This window comes from Carcharhinus amblyrhynchos, chromosome 3 (genome assembly GCF_965287045.1).
Source record: "Carcharhinus amblyrhynchos chromosome 3, sCarAmb.v2.hapA, whole genome shotgun sequence".
NCBI classification, from domain to species: Eukaryota; Metazoa; Chordata; class Chondrichthyes; order Carcharhiniformes; family Carcharhinidae; genus Carcharhinus; species Carcharhinus amblyrhynchos.
This window is the reverse complement of record NC_137326.1, coordinates 9,520,177-9,543,066: the sequence shown is the minus strand read 5'-3', so window position 1 is coordinate 9,543,066 and position 22,890 is coordinate 9,520,177. Positions and strand designations below refer to the sequence as shown.

The following is a 22,890-nucleotide window of genomic DNA, read 5'->3' as shown; positions in this document are numbered from 1 at the left end:
ACAATGCTACCACTGTGCACTGGTCGTGGACAGAGTGAATGTTTAAGCTGGTGGATGGGTTCCAAACAGAGCAGGCTGCTTTACTCTAGATTGTGTTGAGCAGATTCTTTGAGGTTTATTTATCGTTTTCACAAGTAAGGTTACACTGAAGTTGCAATGAAGTTACTGCGAAAGTACCCTCGTCGCCACACTCTGGCACCTGTTTGGGAGAACTTAACATGGTCAAAGCACCTAACCAGCACGTCTTTCGGACTGTGGGAGGAAACCGGAGCACCCGGAGGAAATGCATGCAAATGGGGAGAATGTGCAAACTCTGCACAAAAGCCAGAATAATTAAGGAGCCCACGCACCTCGGATGTTTTCTGTTCCGCCTCCTCCTATCAGGAAAAAGAAACACAAGTCTGAGGTCACGTACCAACCAACTCAAGAACAGCTTCCTCCCTGCTGCCATCAGACTTTTGAATGGACTTACCTCGCACTAAGTTGATCTTTCTCTACACCCTAGCTATGACTGTAACACTACATTCTGCACTCTCTCCTTTCCCCCTCTATGAATGGCATGCTTTGTCTGTACATTGCGCAAGAAACAATACTTTTCACTGTATACTAATACATGTGACAATAATACATCAAATCAAGCAGAGACCCCAGGCTGGGAATTGAACCTGGGTCCCTGGCACCATGGGGCAGCAATGCTACCCACTGTGCCACCGTGCCACCTCTGAGTTACGCTCATCCAAGTGAACAGCAAATGTCACCATTTGCATGGTGGCTTTTTGGCTTTTGAATAGAATCGAGATTTATAACCAGATTGTAAATTCGGCTCCAGTTTCAAACTGCCCGGGGAATTGGACATTCCTCAGACTCTTAAGGGCGGTAAGTGAACTGGGTATTATCTGTATCATTCCCATCTAAATAGCACTGTGGAAAGTCCAAGCAGTTAAACTGTAAAGGGCTGTTGAGTCAGCGCTCCACAATAAAGGTGTATTTCTAAACGAGTTCTTTATAACAGCAAAGATCGAGGGAACAGTGGGATTTTCTTTCCTTCGTTGAGTTTCTACCAGAGAAACAAAGCTATCTTTTTGAAAGAAAGGTCTATTTGAGAGATCGTACTTCTGTCAAAGTGCTGTTAAGTGTAATGCAATAGTCCAGCACTACAGGATATGAAAGAACATTTAGCGCACAAAGAGATGAATGATAGCCTGAAATTGCTTTGATTCGTTATAAATCATCAGATAGGACTTGAGGGGAAATGGTTTATGCAACATATTGTTGGGATCTGGATTGTGCTGCCTGAGATATTACAGGAAGCAGATTCAGTCTTGACTCTCTAAAAAGAGTTGGATATTGACATGACGGGGAGAAATTTATTGAGTTACAGGGAAAGAGCCCAGGATTGGCAGTAACTAGATAGATCTTCCAAAGAGCTGACACAGCCATGATGGGCTGAAAGGCCTCCTTCAGTGGTATATCATTCCGCAATTGTAACTGTATGACCTTCAGTGCTTCTCCTGACGTGTGGAGCCAGTATCGTCACTGGCTGAGTGGGTGGCATGGTGGTAGAATGGTTAGCACTGCCGCCTCACAGTGCCAGGGGTGCGGGTTTGAGTCCAGGCCTGGGGTCACTGTCTGTGCGGAGTTTGCACATTCTCTTCCTGCCTGTGTGGGTTTCCTCTGGGTGGTCTGGTTTCCTCCCACAAAGGTGTGTGGGTTGGCCATCTTAAACAAAACAACCAGGAACTTGTTCCCTTTTGCATATCAGCATCTGCCTCACATCGTCAAGGGACCTGGAGGGTGGCAGGGGATGTGGGTGAGTTGGGAGGTGGAAGGATGAGGCGCGAAGCCACCAGGGTAAGACTGAGGCAAAAGGTCCAGGAGAGTAGTCAAACTCACCAGAAAATCCTCCAAAGTAACATTAGGATACTAACGCTGGTTAGGCCACATTTGGAGTACTGCGTCCAATTCTGGTCGCCACACTACCAGAAGGACGTGGAAGCTTTGGAGAGAGTGCAGAGAAGGTTTACCAGGGTGTTGCCTGGTATGGAGGGTTTTAGCTATGAGGAGAGATTGGGTAAACTGGAATTGTTCTCCCTGGAAAGATGGAGAATGAGGGGAGACCTAATAGAGGCGTACAAAATTATGAAGGGTCTAGATAGGGTGAACAGCGGGAAGCTTTTTCCCAGGTCGGAGGTGACGATCACGAGGGGTCACGGGCTCAAGGTGAGAGGGGCGAGGTGTAACTCAGATATCAGAGAGACGTTTTTTACGCAGAGGGTGGTGGGTGCCTGGAATGCACTGCCAAGGAGGGTGGTGGAGGCAGACATGCTGGCATCGTTTAAGACTTACCTGGATAGTCAGATGAGCAGCCTGGGAATGGAGGGATACAAACGAATGGTCTCGTTGGACCAAAGAGCGGCCCAGGCTTGGAGGGCCGAAGGGCCTGTTTCCTGGGCTGTACCGTTCTTTGTTCTTTGTTAACCCATGAACTGTGTGGTCCTGTAAGTCCAGATTGCACCTGAACCTAAACGCAGTTTGTCCGTGCTCAGGTCAAAGTGTACGGTGGGCGACATGGTGGGCACGTTGGCGAGCACTGCTGCCTCAGGGATCCGGGTTCAGTTCCCGGTTTGGGTCACCGTCTGTGCGGAGTCATCAGTAGATTCTGTAAAGTTGAACTGTGCGACCTTGCCTCGTTGAGTGAGGGACATCCGGCAAATACAGGAGCCACGATTCCTTAGCCGGCATTAGGGAATGATTAGACACACTTGTTACAGATAAAAGATGGTAGATAAATGGAGGGGAGCCACACGAGTTCTGAGTTACCATCACTGCAAGGCCGAGAGAGCAGTGCATCCCTTAGGCCCTCGTTGGGGTGTGTACCATACCTTGGGAACACCTTGAAAGGTCAGGCCTTTCAAAGAGATAATTCCCCAACATTCTTTAGAGACAGGTAGAGGGCAGGTTGGGGGGGGTGAGGGGTGGAAATATGCACTGGCTCACCTTACTGGTATGGAGTCAGCAAAGCAGTTCCAGCTGTGGTGTGATGGTGATTGATGATGTCTAAGTGGTATTTTATAGTCAAACACTCAAACATAATCACAAACCGCCCAGCAAGCTGAATCCCAGATCAAAGGTGAGAACAGTTGGATGAGGAATGTCTTACGTCAATAATAAATAAAAAAATTATCCAAAAGACAGTGGCAGCAAGTCATTGCACTTTTCTTAAACGATATAATAACACTATTAACAGATGGAGTGGTGATGGATAAAATGTAAAACCGTACTCTCCGAGTTTCTGCTCTCATTTTTTTGGCTTATTTTTCTTGCTGGTGTAAGAAAGAGACTTCAGGTGGGATTTTACGGCCTCGCTCAGCCTGAATTCGCAAAATCCTGCCTGAGGCCTACAGATCTTTCCATGTTCTGTCATCCCCCCCTCGCCCACTCCCATTCCCATGGTGGGCAGGATGGTAAAATTCCAGCCCTTGCCTGCATTCTTATAGCTACCACAGAGCGTCCCATAGCGTTCTCCAGTTAATGAAGGGCTTTTTTGAAATGTCGGGTGGAATCTTCTGGTCCCGACTTGATGGGCTGAATGGCCTCCTTTTGCGCTGTAGGGATTCTACGATCCTACGAGTGTGTCAAGGGCAAGGGGAGATGGCCTGAGGAAGTAGAATAGAAATGTTTAGAAAGAATAAGAGACACTGGCTGGAATTCTACCGCCCTGCTTACCACGGGAATCGGAGCGAGCGAAGGGCGGACAATGGGGAGGCCCATTGACCTCGGGTGGGATTTTACAGTTTTGGGACAAGCTGGAAAACTACACCCATTAGAGCAGAAACCAGAGGAGAAATTTGCTGTTGAAAGAAAGATAATAACACTAACCTTTCTTGCAAGATGAACATGAGAAGGAATATTAGCTGTAAGGTGAGTGATTGGGAGACAGGAGGGTGGGTGTTGGGGGGAAGGGGATGTGTGGGAGAGTTTGACATCTCCCTCAAGATTGTAAGGATGCAGGAAAAGGTTTACAGTGTTCCTACACATTGGCCGCGGGTAAAATTTTTCCTGACTCAAGGTGAGAGATTCCATTCAAACCAAGAGTCATGTTCTTCGCCAAACTCTCTTCTAAGTCTCTGCAACTTGTCTCATTACAGTTTGGGTCCCTGTAACAAAAACAATGGTTAGCATGGCTGCCTCACAGCGCCAGGGACCTGGGTTCGATTCCCGGCTCGGGTCGCTGTGTGTGTCTGGATTCTGCACTTCCTCCGTGTCTGCATAGGTTTCCTCTGCGTGCTTCAGTTTCCTCCCACAGTCGGAGAGACGTGCTGGTTAGGTGCATTGGCCATACTGAATTCCCCCTCAGTGTACGCAGGTGCAGGAATGAGAAGACGAGGGGATTTTCACAGTAACTTCATTGCAGTGTTAACGTAAGCCTACTTGTGAGACTGATAAATAAACTTTAAAAATAAAATTCCTACAGTACAGAACATAGAACATAGAAAAACTACAGCACAAACAGGCCCTTCAGCCCACAAGTTGCACCAAACATGTCCCTACCTAATAAGCTTACCTATAACCCTCAATCTTACTAAGTCCCATGTACTTATCCAAAAGTTTCTTAAAAGACCCTATTGAATCCGCCTCCACCACCACAACTGGCAGCCGATTCCACGCAGCCACCACCCTCTGAGTGAAAAACTTACCCCTGACATCTCCTCTGTACCTACTCCCCAGCACCTTAAACCTGTGTCCTCTCGTAGCGACCATTTCAGTCCTAGGAAATAGCCTCTGAGAATCTACTCAATCAATACCTCTTAACATCTTATAAACCTCTATCAGGTCACCTCTCATCCTTCGTCTCTCCAAAGAGAAAAGACTGAGCTCTCTCAACCTATCCTCATAAGGCATGCCACCCAATTCAGGCAACATCCTTGTAAATCTCCTCTGCACCCTTTCTGTGGCTTCCACATCCTTCCTGTAATGAGGTGACCAGAACTGAGCACAGTACTCCAAGTGGGGTCTGACCAGGGTCTTGTACAGCTGCAGCATTATCTCCCGACTCCTAAACTCGATTATGAAAGCCAGTACACCTTCTTAACCACATCCTCTACCTGCGAATCTGATTTGAGCATCCTATGAACCCGCACCCCAAGATCCTTCTGATCTTCCACACTGCCAAGAGTCTTATTCTTAAGAAGGAAGGCGGCCATTCAGCCCATTGTGTCTACGCTGACTCTCCAAAACAGTATCTTACCCAGGCACACTCTCCTTGTCCGTGTAACATGGCTAGCCCACCTAACCTGCACAGCTTTGGACACTAAGGGACCATTTAGCATGGCCAATCCGCCTAACCTGCACATCTTTGGACTGTGGGAAGAGAACCAGAGCACCCAGAAGAAACGCACGCAGACACGAGGAGAATGTGAAGACTCCACACAGACAGTTACCCAAGGCTGGAATTGAACCTGAGTCCCTGGCGCTGTGAAGAAGCAGTGCTAACCACTGTGCCACTGTGTCGCCCCTTTTGACTACATGTAAACTTCTGAATGAATATCTGGACATCTTGAGAAAAGCAGCCAAGAACTTCAGTATTTTACAACATCTTGTACTAATGCAGGACCTTCAAAATAGTTCAAGGTGTTACAGGAGTGTTATCAAGCTAAATATCACACCAAGGCACATGGGGAGATGTTAGAGTCAATAATTGGGGGCTTGGTCAAGAGACAGCTTTCAAAGTGTATTCGGGGGATCTCTTCAGCTTTTGCAGAGTCCAAAGTTATCACCATTTTCTGTCTAATTCTTTATTTTGCAACAGATATAAAGAAAGCAGTCTGAGGTTTGTATTTAAATGTCCCAAACCACATTCAACAGCTTTACTGACTGTGTTTTCTATGGGCCACTGAGTCCAAACTTAATCATGTCTTCCTGTCTATCCCCTGGGGAAGAGCTAAGATTGTTACAGACCTGTCATGCTGTCAGGGCTTCCACCAGCCCCTGTGCGCGTAGAGTTTTGGCTGCGACATCTTGGCCAGCATGAGAGCAGTGACATCAAATATTCCGAGGCCTTTGATCAACAACATGCTCACTAACCCCACTGGTGTCTTCAACAGCCAGTGATGAACCAATCATAAACTGGCCTTCCGCGCCATTATTATCAAGCTTTCTGTCAGACTTATCTTCAGGTGACAACATGCATTTGGGGTGACCCGTGCTAAAGTAATGTAGAGTTTATTTATTATTGTCCACAGGTAGGCTTACATTAACACTGCAACGAAGTTACTGTGAAAATTCCCCAGTTGCCACACCTGTTCCAGCAAACTGAGGGAGAATTTAACACAGCCAGTGCGCCTAACCAGAACGCCTTTCGGATTGTGGGGGGGGGTAGCTGGAGCACCCGGAGGAACCCCACGCAGATGCGGGGAGAAAGTGCTGACTACACACAGACAGTGACCTAAGCCGGGAATCGAACACGGATCCCTGGCGCTGTGAGGCAGCTATGCTAACAACTGTGCCACGCGCCGCCCTGAGGCTCCCAGCCAAAGCATGAAAACACCATGCAATCCATAGAAAGGGCAGGATGGTTCAAGCACTTTATAGCACAAAAAATATCCTGCTTTGTCAGAGCGTGTTTTAAAATTCAGAGCACTTAAAAAGCCTCACTAATGCCAAAGAAACCTTCGGTCGACCGTGGCCTTGATATGTCATCCATTATTTATGACTTCCTCAAGAGAGACCGGGTATAACACACTTTAAGTCAATCAGCGCTACTACACCGCGAAATGTTAATGGCTCCCTCACTGACGAAGAAACTTTTCTTTCAGATAGAAACATAGTTTATAGCTTCCCTTACGTTAAGCTTAACGCGGTGGCTTCACCGAGCTTCTAAACCACAATCATCATAAACTCAATGCAACACTACTAAAACTAAATCAATGCTAAATTTGGGGTTGGGGGGGGTCAGTGTTGTATGGTGGAGGCAGGTTGGTAGAGGCCAATACTGTTTTACAGATGTTTGATTTGATTTATTATTGTCACATGTATTCGTATACCGTGAAATGTATTGTTTCTTGCATACTATACAGACAAAGCATACCATTCATAGAGAAGGAAATGAGAGAGTGCAGGATGTAGTGTTACCGTCATAGCTAGGGTGTAGAGAAAGATCAACTTAATGCGAGGTAGGTCCATTCAAAAGTCTGATGGCAGCAGGGAAGAAGCCGTTCTTGAATCAGTTGGTACGTGGCCTCAGGCTTTAGTATCTTTTTCCCAAAGGGAGAAGGTGGAAGAGAGAATGTCCAGGATGTGTGGGGTTCTTGATTATACTGGTTGCTTTTCCAAAGCAGCGGGAAGTGTAGACAGTGAATGGTTAGGAGGCTGGTTTGTGTGATGGATTGGGCTACATTCATGACCCTTTGTAGTTCCTTGCAGTCTTGGGCAGAGCAGGAGCCCAAACCAAGCTGTGATACAACCAGAAAGAATGCTTTCTATGGCGCACCTGTAAAAGTTGTTGAGAGTCGGAGCTGACATGCCAAATTTCCTTAGTGTTCTGAGAAAGCAGAGGCATTGGTGGGCTTTCTTAACTATAGTGTCCGCACGGAGGGATCAATGTCTAAGGCTGGATGGATGGCGATCAGGATCCCTCCAATCCACTTGGCAGGAATCGCATTGCATTTCCCACTGGACACCACAGTGTCTCAGGAAAATTGCACCCAATGTGCTTTAGGCTTTGAACATAAGAACATAATAAGAACATAAGAAATAGGAGCAGGAGTAGGCCATCTAGCCCTTCGAGCCTGCCCCGCCATTCAATAAGATCATGGCTGATCTGTCGTGGCTCAGTTCCACATTCCTGCCCTCTCCCCATAACCCCTCATCAAAAACCCATCAACCCGCTTCTTAAAAATATTTAGCGAGGTAGCCTCCACCACTTCAACGGGCAGAGAATTCCAGAGATTCACCACCCTTTGAGTGAAGAAATTCTTCCTCAACTCCGTTCTAAACCGCCCCCCCTTTATCTTGAGGCTGTGCCCCTTAGTCCTACTGTCCTTTCTGAGCGGGAAGAGTCTCTCCACCTCTATCCTATCCATCCCATTCATCATCTTCATTCATCATTCATCATCATTGGAGTGGGGTTTAAACCCACAGACTTCTTAATCAGAAGTGCGAGTGCCGTGGCTGACACAGATCCTATATTAACCTCCCATTAGATTTGGACTGGGAGCACAGAGTCTGTTGATTAACTGTGATCTGAACAATGGCGAATTTGCACGTACATTTTTAGTTATAAAATGAGAGTTATTTCATAGCATAGATTGCCCCTTAGTGCCAAGGGGGATTAGAAGGATAAATATGTGGGTTTGTGAAGATAGAACCTGGGTGGGATTGTTGTCAATGCAGACTCGATGGATAATTCCCTGATCTCGCTGGAAATGGGGCGGGAATGGACAAGAGCAGAGAAACCCGCCCAAGACTCTTTCCTGATAGAATCAAGTGACAAAAATTAATCTGCTTGGGTACATTGGGGGAGAATTTAGCATAGCCAATGCACTTAACCAGCACGTCTTTCACACTGTGGGGGCAAACTGGAGGAAACCCACGCAGACACGGGGAGAATGTGCAGACTTTGCGCAGAAAGTGACCCAAACCAGCAATCGACCCCAGGTCCCTGTTGCTGTGAGGCCGCAGTGCTAACCACTGTGCCGCTCTGTGTTAAGTGCATTAGAAATTCATGTCACTGGAGACTGAAGGAGAATGTTGGTTCCTCCAAGGGGTTAATAGATAAGGAGCAGCTTTTTTTCTCTCTATTTACGCTTTGCTAATCTCCAGTGACTGTGCAGGTGATTTCAAAATATGCCAGTCAAAAGGCAGCGATAGCTCACCTCTGGACCATCCCCACCCTAAGGCATTCCTACATTTTTTTTTTGTATGCATTGTGTTATCTCTCAATGACTCTGGCTCGGACCCAAGCCTGGGTCATTCTAGATTTAGCTGTGTATGGTTTGGGATTTTGGGATGGACAGTTGCCTCAGTGTGTGTGGCTGTATTTGTTAAGGGTCTGTTTTCAAAACAAGAAAAAGTTGATTCATTCCCCCCCCCTCCCTGACCCTCCCGCCCCTTCCCCCCCTCCCCCGATACCACAAAGTAAAACCTCTCTCCCTCGTTCATCTCCCCCCCAGTCCCCTGTGTTCATATTGGAAACAGGAGGAGTGTTCTTCGAGGAGAAAGGCAAGACAGCAAATCACTATTGATGGATCTCCCTTTGCAGTTAAGTGAACATTATTGTTACTTTGTTTTCCTATGTTATCTGTAAATCGACCATGTTTTGACAATCTTGGAGGACATATTTACATTTTGCAAGTTGTGTACTGAAGTCGAGTGCCCGATTTGCCTCTGAAATGTGCTGGAAGTTGGCACATCCCTGCTCGTCAGGCTTTTGAAGAAGAGGAAAGATTGGAATTGTGTTTTGCGTAGCGCCAGAATTAATTCCTTACAACCCTGCTGCTCTGGAGATCTGCAGCATTAACTCAATGCGGGTCTGTCTGCTGGTTACAGAGAGAGAGAGAGAGAGAAAGAGGGAATCAGTTCGAACAGAAGTGCACCTAGACACAGCGCAACTGTGCCTTTTCCCTGTGATATTGAGAACAGTACAGCAATTGGATCCAGAGAGGATCATTTAACAAGGGGTACGAGTAAAAAAAAGTGTGACACAATCAAGAGATTTGATTTGATTTATTACTGCCATGTGTATTGGGATACAGTGAAAAGTATTGTTCCTTGAGCCCTATACAGCCAAAGCATACCGCTCATAGAGTGGTAGCATACAGGTAGCACAGTGGTTAGCACTGCTGCTTCACAGCTCCAGGGGCCTGGGTTCGATTCCCGGCTCGGGTCACTGTCTGCGTGGAGTTTGCACATTCTCCTCGTGTCTGCGTGGGTTTCCTCCGGGTGCTCCGGTTTCCTCCCACAGTCCAAAGATGTGAGGGGGTTAGGTTGACTGGCCATGCTAAAATTGCCCCTTAGTGTCCTGGGATGTGTAGATTAGAGGGATTAGTGGATAAATGTGTACGGATAGGGCCTGAGTGGGATTGTAGTCGGTGCAGACTCGATGGGCTGAAGGGCCTGTTTCTGCACTGTAGGGTTCTATGTTCTAGAGTACATAGATGAGAAGGAAAGAAAGGGGTGCACGTTATAGTGTTACAGTCATAGCTAGGCTGTAGAGAAAGATCAGTTTAATATAAAGTAGGGTGGCACAGTGGTTAGCACTGCTGCCTCACAGTGCCAGGGACCTGGGTTCAACACCAGGCTTGGGTCACTGTCTGTGCAGAGTCTGCACGTTCTCATCATGTCTGTGTGGGTTTCCTCCCACAGTCCGAAAGACGTGCTGGTTGGTTGCGTTGGCCATGCTAAATTCTCCCGAACAGGCACTGGAGTGTGGCTATTAGGGAATTTTCACAGTAACTTCATTGCAGTATTAATGTAAGCCTATTTGTGACTCTAAATAAACTTTAAATGTAGGGCAGAAGGAGAGGGTGCAGAATGTAAGGTTACAGTCATAGCGAGGGTGTAGAGAAAGATCAATGTAATATATGGTAGATCCATTCAAAAATCTGATGGCAACAGGGAAGAAGCTGTCTTGATTCCTTTGGCATGTGATCTCAGGCTCTTGCACCATTTTCCTGATGGAAGAAGGTGGAAGACAATATGTCCCGGGTGCGTGGGGTCCTTGATTATTCTGGCTGCTTTTCCGTGGCAGCGGGAAGTATAGACAGAGTTAATGGATGGAGACTGGTTTTCTTGATGGTCTGGGCTTCATTCATTACCCTTTATTTCTTACGGTCTTGGTCAGAGCAGGAGACATACCAAGCTGTGATACAACCAGAAAGGATGCTTCCTTTGGGGTATCTGGAAAAGTTGATCGTAGTGGAGATGCCAAATTTCCTTTGTCTCCTGAGAAAATAGAGGCCTTTCTTAACAATAGTATCGATATGGAGGGACTAGGACAGGTTGTTGAACACCTGGAAATGTGAAGGTCTCGAACATCTCCACTTCATCCCCATTAATGTAGACAGGGGCATATTCCTCACTACGCTCCCTGAAGTCGATGAGTGAGATGTGGTGGAAAGGAGTTTTGTGTGAGGAGAGATCTGCTCTGTGGCTGTTCTCCTAACCTGGTGGGACTTCTGTGTCGACTTAGTTCAATGGTGAGCGGCGCACTGGAGAGACCATTTCTCACTGACTTAACTAAACTAGTATGGTGTGCTAGCCTTCACTAATCAAGGGATTGAGTTTAGGAGTTGGGAGGTAATGCTGCAACTTTATAAGACTCTTGTCAGACCCCGCTTGGAGTACTGTGCGCAGTTCTAGTCGCCTCACTACAGGAAGAATGTGGAAGCTATTGAGAGGGTGCAGAGGAGGTCTACAAGGATGTTGCCTGGATTGGGAGGCATGCCTTATGAGGATAGGTTGAAGGAGCTCGGTCTCTTCTCCCTGGAGAGACGAAGGTTGAGGGGCGACCTGATAGAGGTTTATAAAATGTTGGGGTTTATAAAATAGATAGGGTGGATTCTCGGAGGCTATTTCCCAGGGCTGAAATGGTCGCTACGAGAGGACACAGGTTTAAGGTGTTGGGGAGCAAGTACAGAGGAGATGACAGGGGTAAGTTTTTCACTCAGAGAGTGGTGAGTGAGTGGGATCGGCTGCCGTCGGTAGTGGTAGAGGCGAACTCATTGGGGTCTTTTAAAAGACTTCTGGATGAGTATATGGGATCTAATGGGATTGGGGGTTACAGATAGTTCTATGGCTTGGTAGGTATGGATATGATCAGCGCAACTTGTGGGCCGAAGGGCCTGTTTGTGCTCTAGTGTTCTATGTTCTAAACCAGCCAAGGTTCGGCAACTCCTTGAAGAATCCACGATCCACGTCGCCTGTCTGAACTTTGACTGGTTTGCAGCATCTACTGTACCTTGATTTGTGGAGCATCAAATACAAGGAGGGGTTTTAACTTGGCTCTGCTGGTAAAACTGCTGAATGAATGGAAGTTGCTATTTTCTTAACAGATTGCGGTGGTAAAATCTTTCTATTTAAAAACGCCAGTGTAAATGTTCCATGGTTCAGCTCAGAAAGAACAGCAGAACACACTCAAACAACCAGAAAACATTAATGCTGGCGTTCTCCTGCCCAAGGCTCGTAAGATCTAGCCCGAGGCCAGCAGAGAATGCCATTCTGCGAGCCTTGCCCGCCCCAATTCTGGGGTAGCCGTGCCCGTAAAATTCCAGCCTAAATGTCCCATTGCCACTCCAGCTACCTTATTTTAGAGGAACTCTGTTGCTGCATACCCACTGGAATTTGTATCTCAGCTCGAGGACTGACGTTAAGGCAGGAACATTACCACCCTGTAATGCGGGAATCGAACATTTATTCATTAATCACAAGTAAGGTTTACGTTAACACCGCAATGAAGTTACTGTGAAATTCCCCTAGCCGCCACACTCCAGTGCCTGTTTGGGTCAATGCACCCTAACCAAGACGTCTTTTAGAATGTGGGAGGAAACTGGAGCACCTGGAGGAAACCCACGCCGACACAGGGAGAAAGTGCTAGACAGACAGTGACCCAAGCCGGGAATCGAACCTGGGTCCCTGGTGCTGTGAGGCAGCAGTGCTAACCACTGTGCTACCACGCCACCCCTAATTGGGGTGGACAGTGGGAAGGCTCGTTGACCTTGGATGGGATTTTACAGATTCGGGGCGAGCAAGAATGTAAAATCCTGCCCTACAGAGAGGGCTAATTGCTCTCTCTGGCTCTGGATCCACACATTGCTTCAGGAACAGGATAGCACACTTATTAGCTTCAACCGAGGACTGCTGCTGATAGCCATTTGAACATAGCGTGCCAAGACCTGCCAGGGCTAGTACTCAGCAATGTTACAGAGGTACAACTGCGCCAGGGCAGAGGAAAATGGGAAGTGTACCATTGGAGAATTTCCATCTGAACCATAGTGGGACCAATGTTGTAGCAGAATCACATCACCGGGGTGGTAGAAAGGGCTTTAAACTAAATAGGGGAAGGGATCATGTGGCAGGAGGTGTAATAGGCTGCATTTTATGCGTTTCTGGAAGCGGGGTGGGGGGCACATAAAATAGGGAGAGTGTCCATCCTACCACCTTCCCACTTACCCCCAAGTTCAGCCCATAATATTGGGGTCGGGTGGGTGGGCGTCAAAATTGGCAGCCCCCTCACCATGTTCCAATCAGTAATCAATAGTTGATTAGGCTTGTAACCAAGACAGTTGACCTGGATCATCCGCTGCCCACACCATAAAATGTTTGGCTTGGACACATGGGCAGGAGTGGGCAGCCCAAGTTTTCAACAACATATTTCAAAGGATAGGAAGGAATTTTGTGGAATAGGAGGGTATTCCCCATGTTTTTTCCTAACACGCCCCAACTTTGATAGAATTTTATGTTCAGTTTGAAGGGGAGAAGTGTGGGTCTAAAACTAGTGTTTTACACCGAATTAAAGGTAATGATTTGATTTATTAATCTCACATGTATTAGTATACAGTAAAAAGTATTGTTTCTTGCGTGCTATACAAAGCATACCATTCATAGAGAAGGAAAGGAGAGAGTGCAGAATATAGTGTTACAGTCATAGCTAGGGTGTAGAGAAAGATCAAATTAATGTGAGGTAGGTCCGTTCAAAAGTTTGACAGGGAAGAAGCTGTTCTTGAGATAGTTGGTACGTGACTTCAGACTTTCCCAATGGAAGAAGGTGGAAGAGATAATGTCTGGGGTGTATGAGATCTTTAATTATGCTGCCTGTTTTTCTGAGGCAGCAGGTAGTGTAGACAGATAACGGCATGAAAGCAGATGTAGCTAAAGTGAATTGGAATTTTGGTTAAAAGCTCGGACAGTAGCGATGGAGTGGCAGACTTTTCAGGAGATGTTTAGTAACCCTCAGAAAGAAAAAATCCCAGTGAGAAAGAAAGGCTATTTGAGAAGGATGCATCACCCATGGCTAAATAAGTATGTTAAGAATAGCATGAAATGTTGTACAAATTGGCGGGAGGCGAGAAGTTTGGTCAGAATTTAACAACCAACAAGGATTGACTAAAGTAATAATAATGGGGGAGAAAGGAGAGTATGAGAGAAAGATAGTTTTTCTACAAGTATTGAAGAAGGAAAGAGTTACTAAATGTAGTATTGCTCCTCTAAAGTGAGTTTGGGGCATGGTGGCACAGTGGTTAGCACTGCAGCCTCACAGCGCCAGGGACCCGGGTTCAATTCCCAGCTTGGATGACTGTCTGTATGGAGATGTCTGTGCGTGTTATCCCCATGTCTGTGTGGGTTTCCTGTGAGTGCTCCAGTCTCCTCCCACAGTCCAAAGATGTGCGAATAAGGTTGATTGGCCATGCTAAATTGCCACTAGTGTCAGGGGGATTAGCAGGGTAAATATGTGGAGTTATGGGAATAGAGCTGGGTCGGATTGTGGTTGGTGCAGACTCGATGGGCTGAATGGCCTCCCTCTGCACTGTAGGGATTCTATGACAGGGAAGTTGCTAGCATCCATAATTCAGGAACCAGATACTGAGAAAAATCATAAATTAATCAGACAGAGTCAACATGGGTTTGTAAATAGTGCATTACTAATTTTTCTGAGACAATAACAAGTAAAATTGATAAAGGGGAACTTGTAGATGTAGTGAACTTAGATTTCCTGAAAGCTTTTGATAAGGTGCCACATCAAATGTTACTATGCTAAATAAAATGACATGGTATAAGGGGATAAGATATTAGCATGGTCAAAGGATTAGTTACCTAACAGGGAGCAGGAAGTAAGGTTAATTCGGCCATTTTTTATGTTGGCAGGTTGTGACAAGTAGAGTGTCACCGGGACTCAACTATTTACAATCTATATCGATACTTTGGATAACAGAACTGAATGTATGGGAGACAAATTTTCCGATTACACCAAGATAGGTCGAAAAGTAAATTGTTAAGAGGGGGTAGGGAGTCCGCAAAGGGATATAAATGGGCAAGATCTTGGCAGATGGACAATAATGTGGGGAACCTGAATGGGAAGAATGGAAAAGTAGCAGATTGTTTAAATGGAGAGAGATTGCAGAATTCTGTGGTACAGAGGGATCTGGGTGCCCTGGTACGAGTCACAAAACGTCAGCAAGTGATTAAGAAGAGAAATGGAATGTGGATGTTTATTTGCTAAGTGAATGGAAAATGAAAGTAGGCAAAAGTTGACTGCATCGGTATACGCCTTAATGAGATCATAGGCAGGACTTTACAGCCTTACTCATCCTGAAACCTGCTCAGGGTAAACAGACCTACCCGTTGTCCACCCCACACCCGCTCTGATTCCTGTAGTGGGCGATCTGGAGTCGTGTGTACAATTTTGGTTTCCTTATGGAGGTATAATTGCATTAGGAACCGTGCAGAGAAGGTTCACTCGACTTGTTCGACGCAATGAGAGGGTTACCTAATGAGGGAAGATTTGGACTGGCTGGACCCATACTCACTGGAGTTTAGTGAAATGAGAGGTGGACTAATTGAAACATGTAAGGGCATTAGATGGGGTGGATATAGGGAGGATGTTTCCATTTGTGGAATAGACCAGAACTGGGGGACACGGTTTAAGAATAAGAATAAGAGATCCCCCTTTTAAGACAAGGGTGAGGAGAATGTCTTCCTCTCAGAAAATCACGAGTCCTGGAGTGGAATTCTCTTCCTCAGAGAGCAGTGCAGGATGGAAATGTGAATCTAATGAAGGCAGAGTCAGGCAGATTTTTGATAGTTGTGGAAGTCAAGGCTAATAGAGAACAGGAGTGGAGACCACACCCGATCGGCCATGATCTTTTTGAACGGTGCAGAGCAGTCTTGATGGGCTGAATGGCCTACTCCTGCTCTTATATTCCTAGGTGTTGGGTGCATGTAGGATTCTACGTTTGGAATGATAGGGCGAGATTCTCCCATTGATGTCACCCCCCTCATGCACCAACAGGAGACCCACGGGTAGGGGTGCGCTGTGGGAGAACCCCACCGGCACGAACGGCCTGAGAATTCCGGCCTACACACTCAGCTAGAGTTGCCTCCACCACTGGGATTTCTTCCACTGTGATTCCTCTTAACTGCTTCCAGTCCTGACGAAATTCACTCTATTTTCCCTCAAGGCCATTCCGGCCATTGCGCATGTGTGGCATCTCTTTGAAAGAGCTACCCAATCTTTTCTACTCCCTATTCCCTTCCGCCACAGCCAAAAATGTCTCTCTGAAGCATTTAATCGATTTCCATTTCAGGGTTACTGTTGAACATGTTGATAATGTCCTCACTCCCAGGTCATAGCAACTCGCTGCCGATGCAAACCTTTCTTTATTTCCCCTCTGGTTCTTTTGCCAGTCATCTTAAATCTGTATCCTCTGGTGAGCAACCATCCTGCCAGTGGAAATGGTTGCCAGAATTCTACACCATCACCTCCCCCCCCCCACAACTACCCTCCTACCCCCCACCCCACCCCTCCACCTTGGAATCGGAGTGGGCAAGGGTTGGACAATAGAGACATCCTTTGACCTCAGACAGGAGTTCCTGGTCTCACTTGAGCAAGGATGTAAAATCCCACTCATAGGCCGGAATTTTACTGGCACGCCAGTCCCAATTCCAGGGGCAGGTGCGGTTCGGAGAATGGCATTCTGGCTGGATCGTACGAATCTTGGGCGAACGTGCCGGTAAAATTCCTCCCGTTGTCTCCTTATTTGCTTGACCGAATTGCCTTGTATGTTCTACCCGTGTCGATTCCTCTGGCGGTGAAGAATTCCCTTTTCCACGTGCAGGGCCTGTCAGTTCCGTGGTCCTCCTACTGCATGGTCATACAGAGATCTGGGAGATACTGCAAAGTTAGATCAGGCTGTGTGCAAACCAGGGTCCCTTTAAGATGCATACGTCCAGAGTTCTTAAAGGGACCACATTGACAAATTGGCTGGGCGTAATTAAGTTAGAGGGAGCATTGGTTGTATCACACAAAATTTGACAGCTGTTGTAATGTTCACAAGTTCATTAGAAGCATAAAGGTATTTATTAATCAGGAAGGGGAGGTGATGGCTTAGTGGTATTTTTGCTGAACTATTAATCCAGAAGCTCAGCTAATGTTCTGGAGACCTGGGTTCGAATCCTGCCATAGCAATGTGCATCCAATAAAAAATACCTGGAAGTAAACGTCCACCGATGACCGTGAAAGCATTGTTGATTGTCAGAAAAACCCATCCAGTTCACGAGTGTCCTTCAGGGAAGGAAATCTGCCTTCCTTGTCTGGTCTGGCCTACATGCGGCTCCAGAACAACAGCAATATGATTGACTCTCAACTGTGCATGGGCAGTTAGGGATGGGCAATAAATGCTGGCCAGCCAGCGACGTGATCACCCATTCTTGTCCCCAGTTGGCCCCCTGAGCCAGGTGACCCTTACTCTGCTGTGTTGCCCTTAAAGGGACAATCACCCCAAACTATCACAGCTATATGGCATAATATCAAAGTGGTAATTAATAACCCTCTTCTCAGCCTTTGGCTAAGATCAAATTTTGGATCAAGCCCAAGACGGGATGCAATGCTTCATTTTGTGAGCTTAGATTTTGCTTGCCTCCCTTGTGGGGACCATAAATTGGACTCAACTGGGTTTTGAATTTGGGTTTTGGAGCAGGCAGAGAATGGATTCGGGTCCACACAGTCCGCTCCGAGCATTGCCTTTGAGGATGGAGGAAAAAATATTTAAAAAACGTAAAAAGTGGATGAGGCAAACTATTTGACTGCAGGGGCTTCACATCTAAACTTAACCCAGCCCAACACACACACACACATGCATGCACACACACACACACACACACACACACACACATGCATGCACACACGTGCACAAGCGCACACATGCCCTTTGACAGGTTTAATCTCTGGCTGTCAGCATTGGGAATGATGTGGAGAACTCTCCACTCACCTGACGAAGGAACAGCGCTCCAAAAGCTTATGGCGTTTACTATCAAATAAACCTGTTGGACTTTAACCTGGCGTTGTGAGACTTCTTACAGCACTGGGAATGTCTAGGAGAAAGTTAAAGTTTATTTATTACTGTCACAAGTAAGGTTGACATTAACACTGCAATGAAGTTACAGTGAAATTCCCCTCATCGCCACACTCTGGTGCCTGTTTGGGTCAATGCACCTCACCAGCACATCTTTTGGACTGTGGGAGGAAACTGAAGCACCCAGTGGAAACCCACGCAGACACGGGGAGAACGTGCAGACTCCGCAGAGACAGTGACTCGAGCTGCGAACTGAATGTGGGCCCCTGGCGCTGTGAGGCAGCAGTGCTAACCACTGTGCCACCCCTTCAGTCAGTGAACAAAGCAACCCTTACTTCAGAATTGACAAGGAGGATTGCGAGTGATGTTAGATAGAAATCCATTGACTAACCCCCCTAACCCCACCCTCTGCTGTCTGTCACACCCTGGCTAGGTTTCACAAACCCGTGAACCACCCCCTTCAAATCCAGCTTGTCCTTTGCCACCGCAGTTTGCTAAAAGGAAATAAAAAGATGGTGAGGTGCTTAGAAAGAAAACACAGGGAGAAGGAGGACTGCAAATAGCCACCCTGGGATACAGGCCAGGCTAATTAGCTTTTAAAAAGAAGTCTTGTGTCCTGTAATCCTGGTTACAAAGCCAGCTGTGTGGTCAAACATTTCCAAGCCGAGATGAATGCAGGAACAAGATTCTGCTTTGAAATATTTTCACTCGCCAGCATTAGTGCTTTTATTTAATGGGATGTGGGTGTTGCTGGCTAGGGCTTGTTGCCTATCTCTAATTGCCCTTGAGAAGATTTGATTTGATTTATTATTATCACATGTATTAGTATACATTGAAAAGCATTGTTCCTTGCGCGCTATACAGACAAAGCACATCGTTCGTAGAGAAGGAAAGGAGAGGGTGCGGAATGTGGTGTTATAGTCACAGCTAGGGTGTAGAGAAAGATCACCTTAATAAAAGGTAAGTCCATTTAAAAGTCTGACGGCAGCAGGGAAGAAGCTGTTCTTGAGTTGGTTGGCACGTGACTTCAGACTTTTGTATCTTTATCCCGACAGAGGAAGGTGGAAGACAGAATGTCCGGGAGGGCCTTGATTATGCTGGCTGCTTCTCTGAGGCAGTGGGAAGTATAGACAGAGTCAATGGATGGGAGGCTGGTTTGAGTGATGGAGGGGGCTTCATTCACAACCCTTTGTAGTTACTTTGCGGTCTTGGTCAGAGCAGGAGCCACACCAAGCCGTGATACTTCTGGAAAGGATAATTTCTATGGTGCGTCTGGAAAAATTGGTGATGGACTTGCTGAATTTCCTTAGGTGCCTGAGAAAGTAGAGGTGTTGGTGGGCTATCTTAACTATAATGTCGGCACGGAGGGGCCAGGTCAGGTTGTTAGTGATCTGGACACCTAGAAACTTGAAGCTCTCGACCATTTCCACTTTGTCCCCGTTGATGTAGACAGGGACATGTTCTCCACTACGCTCCCTGAAGTCGATGACTATCTCCTTCATTTTACTGACATTGAGGGAGAGATTATTGTCAATGCACCAGTTCACCGGATTCCCCCTCTCACTCCTGTACTCCATCCCATCATCGTTTGAGATCCGACCCATTACGGTGGTGTCATCGGCAAACTTGAAAATTAAGTTGGTGGGGAATTTTGCCACAGAGTCATAAGCATATAAGGAGACTATTAAGGGGCTGAGGGCATAGCCTTGTGGGGCACTAGTGTTGAGGATAGTCGAGGAGGAGGTGTCGTGGCCTATCCTTACTGGGTTAGGAAGTCTAGGATCCGGTCGCAGAGGGAGGAGACAAGAATTAGACCAACGAGTTCGGAGATTAGTTTTGTAGGGATGATGGTGTTGAAGGCTGAGTTGTAGACCATAAATAGGAATTTAATATAAGTGTCTTTGTGTACTTGGGTTCAATGCCGTCACTCAGTCCCATAAGTGATTCAAGCATCTGACCCTGATGGAAACTGGTTCTTGATATCTTGTATGGGCACAGTGGTTAGCACTGCTGTCTCACAGCACCAGGGACCCGGGTTCGATCCCTGGCTTGGCTCACTGTGTGCATGGAGTTTGCACATTTTTCCTGTGTCTGTGTGGGTTTCTTCCAGTTTCCCCTCACAGTCCAAAGATGTGCGGGTTAGGTGGGTTGGCCATGATAAATTGCCCCTTTACTATTAGGGGGACTAGCTAGGGTAAATGCATGGGGTTAGAGGGAAAGGGCCTGGGTGGGATTGTTGTAGGTGCAGGCTCGATGGGCTGAATAGCCTCCTTCTGCATTGTAGGAATTCTATGATATCATACAATGTGGCAGTCTGACCACAGATGGGCAGAATGCAGTCGTGTGAGACACAAATAGAACTACACTGTATAAGCCAATGCAATTACCAGGTTATTAGAATGCAGACGTTACTATTTATGGGGTTGGATCTTTGTTAAAATTAACGGTCTGTTGATGATGCTCACTGTCATTAATGTTAAGTGAAGTTTATTTTTTAGTGTCACAAGCTGGCTTACATTACTACTGCAATGAAGTTACTGTGAAAATCCCCCTGTCACCACACTCTGGCACCTGTTCGGGTACACTGAGAGAGAATTTAGCACAGCCAATCCACCTAACCAGCGCGTCATTTGGACTGTGGGAGGAGCGGCTGGAGGAAACCCATGCAGGCATGGGGAGAATGTGCAGACTCCACACAGTCCAGAAATCAAACCCGGGCCCCTGGCGCTGTGAGGCAGCAGTGCTAACCACTGTGCCGCTCTGCTGCCCTAACATGTTCAGGGGATTCAGAGATAGAATGGATGTAATGCATCTCCTGAACTTGTTGGTCGATATACACCAGTCTGCTATTTGCTTCCCTCAAGTCCTATCAACGTCAGACACATTGAGGGAAATAAATGGAAAGGTTTTGACTTTGACCTTTGTATTCCCAAGGCATGCTGCGTTAGCGGACAAGACAGTCCTCACCGCCTGCCCATAAAATGAGAGCAGTGCTTTGAAGAGATGGTGTTATTATTGAGAGACCGTGTAGCCCTCAGGGAATTCAATGTTTGTCAAAAAGCAAAGTAATCAGAGCTGAAAGATCCCCATTGTAGCCATCTGAGGGTCTGGCGGTAACTGTTTATTATTGAACTGCAAGTGTTCACATGTCGTACGGAGTGTAGAAAAGCACAGCTGGCTATTTTATCTTCAGAGTGACGTTTTTAGAGATCTTACTTGATGGAGTGAAGTACTAAGAATATAACCCAGGTACCTAAATGCCAGAGTCACAAGTCCATAAATACACCTTCTCAACTGCAGGTCTGGGCTCTGACATCCATACAGAATGTCGAAAATACACATTGCAGCAAATAAGACTTAAACTGAGGTTAATTGTGGCGAGGTGATGGCCTAGTGGTATTATCACTGGACTATTAATCCAGAAACTCAACTGGGGACCTGGGTTCCAATCCCGCCAGGGCAGATGGTGGAATTTGAATTCAATAAAAAAAATATATATCTGGAATTAAGAATCTTCTTGGGACCATTGTTGGGAAAAACCCATTTGGTTCACTAATGTCCTTTAGGGAAGGAAATCTGCCGTCCTTACCTGGTCTGGCCTACATGTGACTCCAGAGCCACAGCAATGTGGTTGACTCTCAACTGCCCTCAGGCAACTAGGGATGGGCAATAAATGCTGGCCAGCCAGCGATGCCCATGTCCCACGAATGAATAAAAGCAGGAATGAATATCAGGGTAAAGTTTGACATTTACTGGGCTTTTTGTATTTGGCTATTCTTCACAGGCCCCTCATGATTAGTGTTTGAATGCTAATCGGCCAGTGGAGAACTGGGGGAGGGAGGTGGGGGGGGGGTCGATGGGACGGCAGGTTATCGCCAGTAGGAAGCTACCTGTTACCGTTGAGTGGCTTCAATGTTTTATAGGTTAATTCATTGCCACTCCAACCAGCTCAGTTGCTGATCTGAGTTTTTACAAGGACATTTACGGCTCGGGTTAAATATATTCCAGCACATGAAATGGGAGCTTTCCTCTGAACAAAAGGGCACCTTGTTCACAGACAGGGATGTGGCTGATTGCGGGCTGAGCTCCCTTTAGATTTCAGCTTCAGTTTCTCTTTGCCAGCCTCTTTGTAGCGATTTGTACTGACAAACAAAAGGTGCGTTAGACCCCTTCAGAAAAGTCAACAACACGGTTTACAACAGGTTTGCAAGAGTTCTGCTTGAGCTGGGTGGGAAACGGTTCTTCTGAATTCACTCAGAATTCTCATGTCCTTTATTGAAGTGGCTAGTTCATCTTTAGCAGAAGATAAACTTCTGCCTATTAGTCACTCATGTTGCATCATTACTTAGTTCAAACATGGATGAAAGTCCAGGTGAGAGTGGCAGTCCTCAACATCAGTAAGAACATAAGAACACAAGAAATAGGAGCAGGAGTCGGCCATCTAGCCCTTCGAGCCTGCCCCGCCATTCAAAAAGATCATGGCTGATCTGAAGTGGATCAGTTCCACTTTCCCACTTTCTCCCCATAACCCGTAATTCCCTTGTCTGTCAAAAACCTATCTACCCGTGACTTAAATATATTTAGCGAGGTAGCCTCCACCACTTCAACGGGCAGAGAATTCCAGAGATTCACCACCCTTTGAATGAAGAAGTTCCTCCTCAACTCCGATCTAAACTGTCCCCCCCTTAATTTGAGGCTGTGCCCTCTAGTCCTGCTATCCTTTCTAAGCGGGAAGAATCTCTCTATCTCTACTCTATCCATCCCCTTCATTATCTTATACGTCTCTATATGATCCCCCCTCATCCTTCCAAACTCCAACGAGTAC

General features: G+C 46.5%; 1 protein-coding gene across 3 annotated transcripts in view; it reads left to right on the top strand.

The window, feature by feature from the left end:
• sema3b (sema domain, immunoglobulin domain (Ig), short basic domain, secreted, (semaphorin) 3B) overlaps positions 1–22,890 on the top strand; it is a 295,901-nt gene that overhangs the window by 112,562 nt on the left and 160,449 nt on the right. Inside the window, exon 1 of one of the 3 annotated variants that reach the window (XM_080218779.1) lies at positions 9,175–9,258. The exons of the other annotated variants lie outside the window; for them this stretch is intronic. The gene's annotated coding sequence lies outside the window, so the exon portion shown is untranslated. Of the gene's footprint in view, positions 1–9,174; positions 9,259–22,890 lie in introns of those variants that run through there. 3 annotated transcript variants of the gene reach the window in all.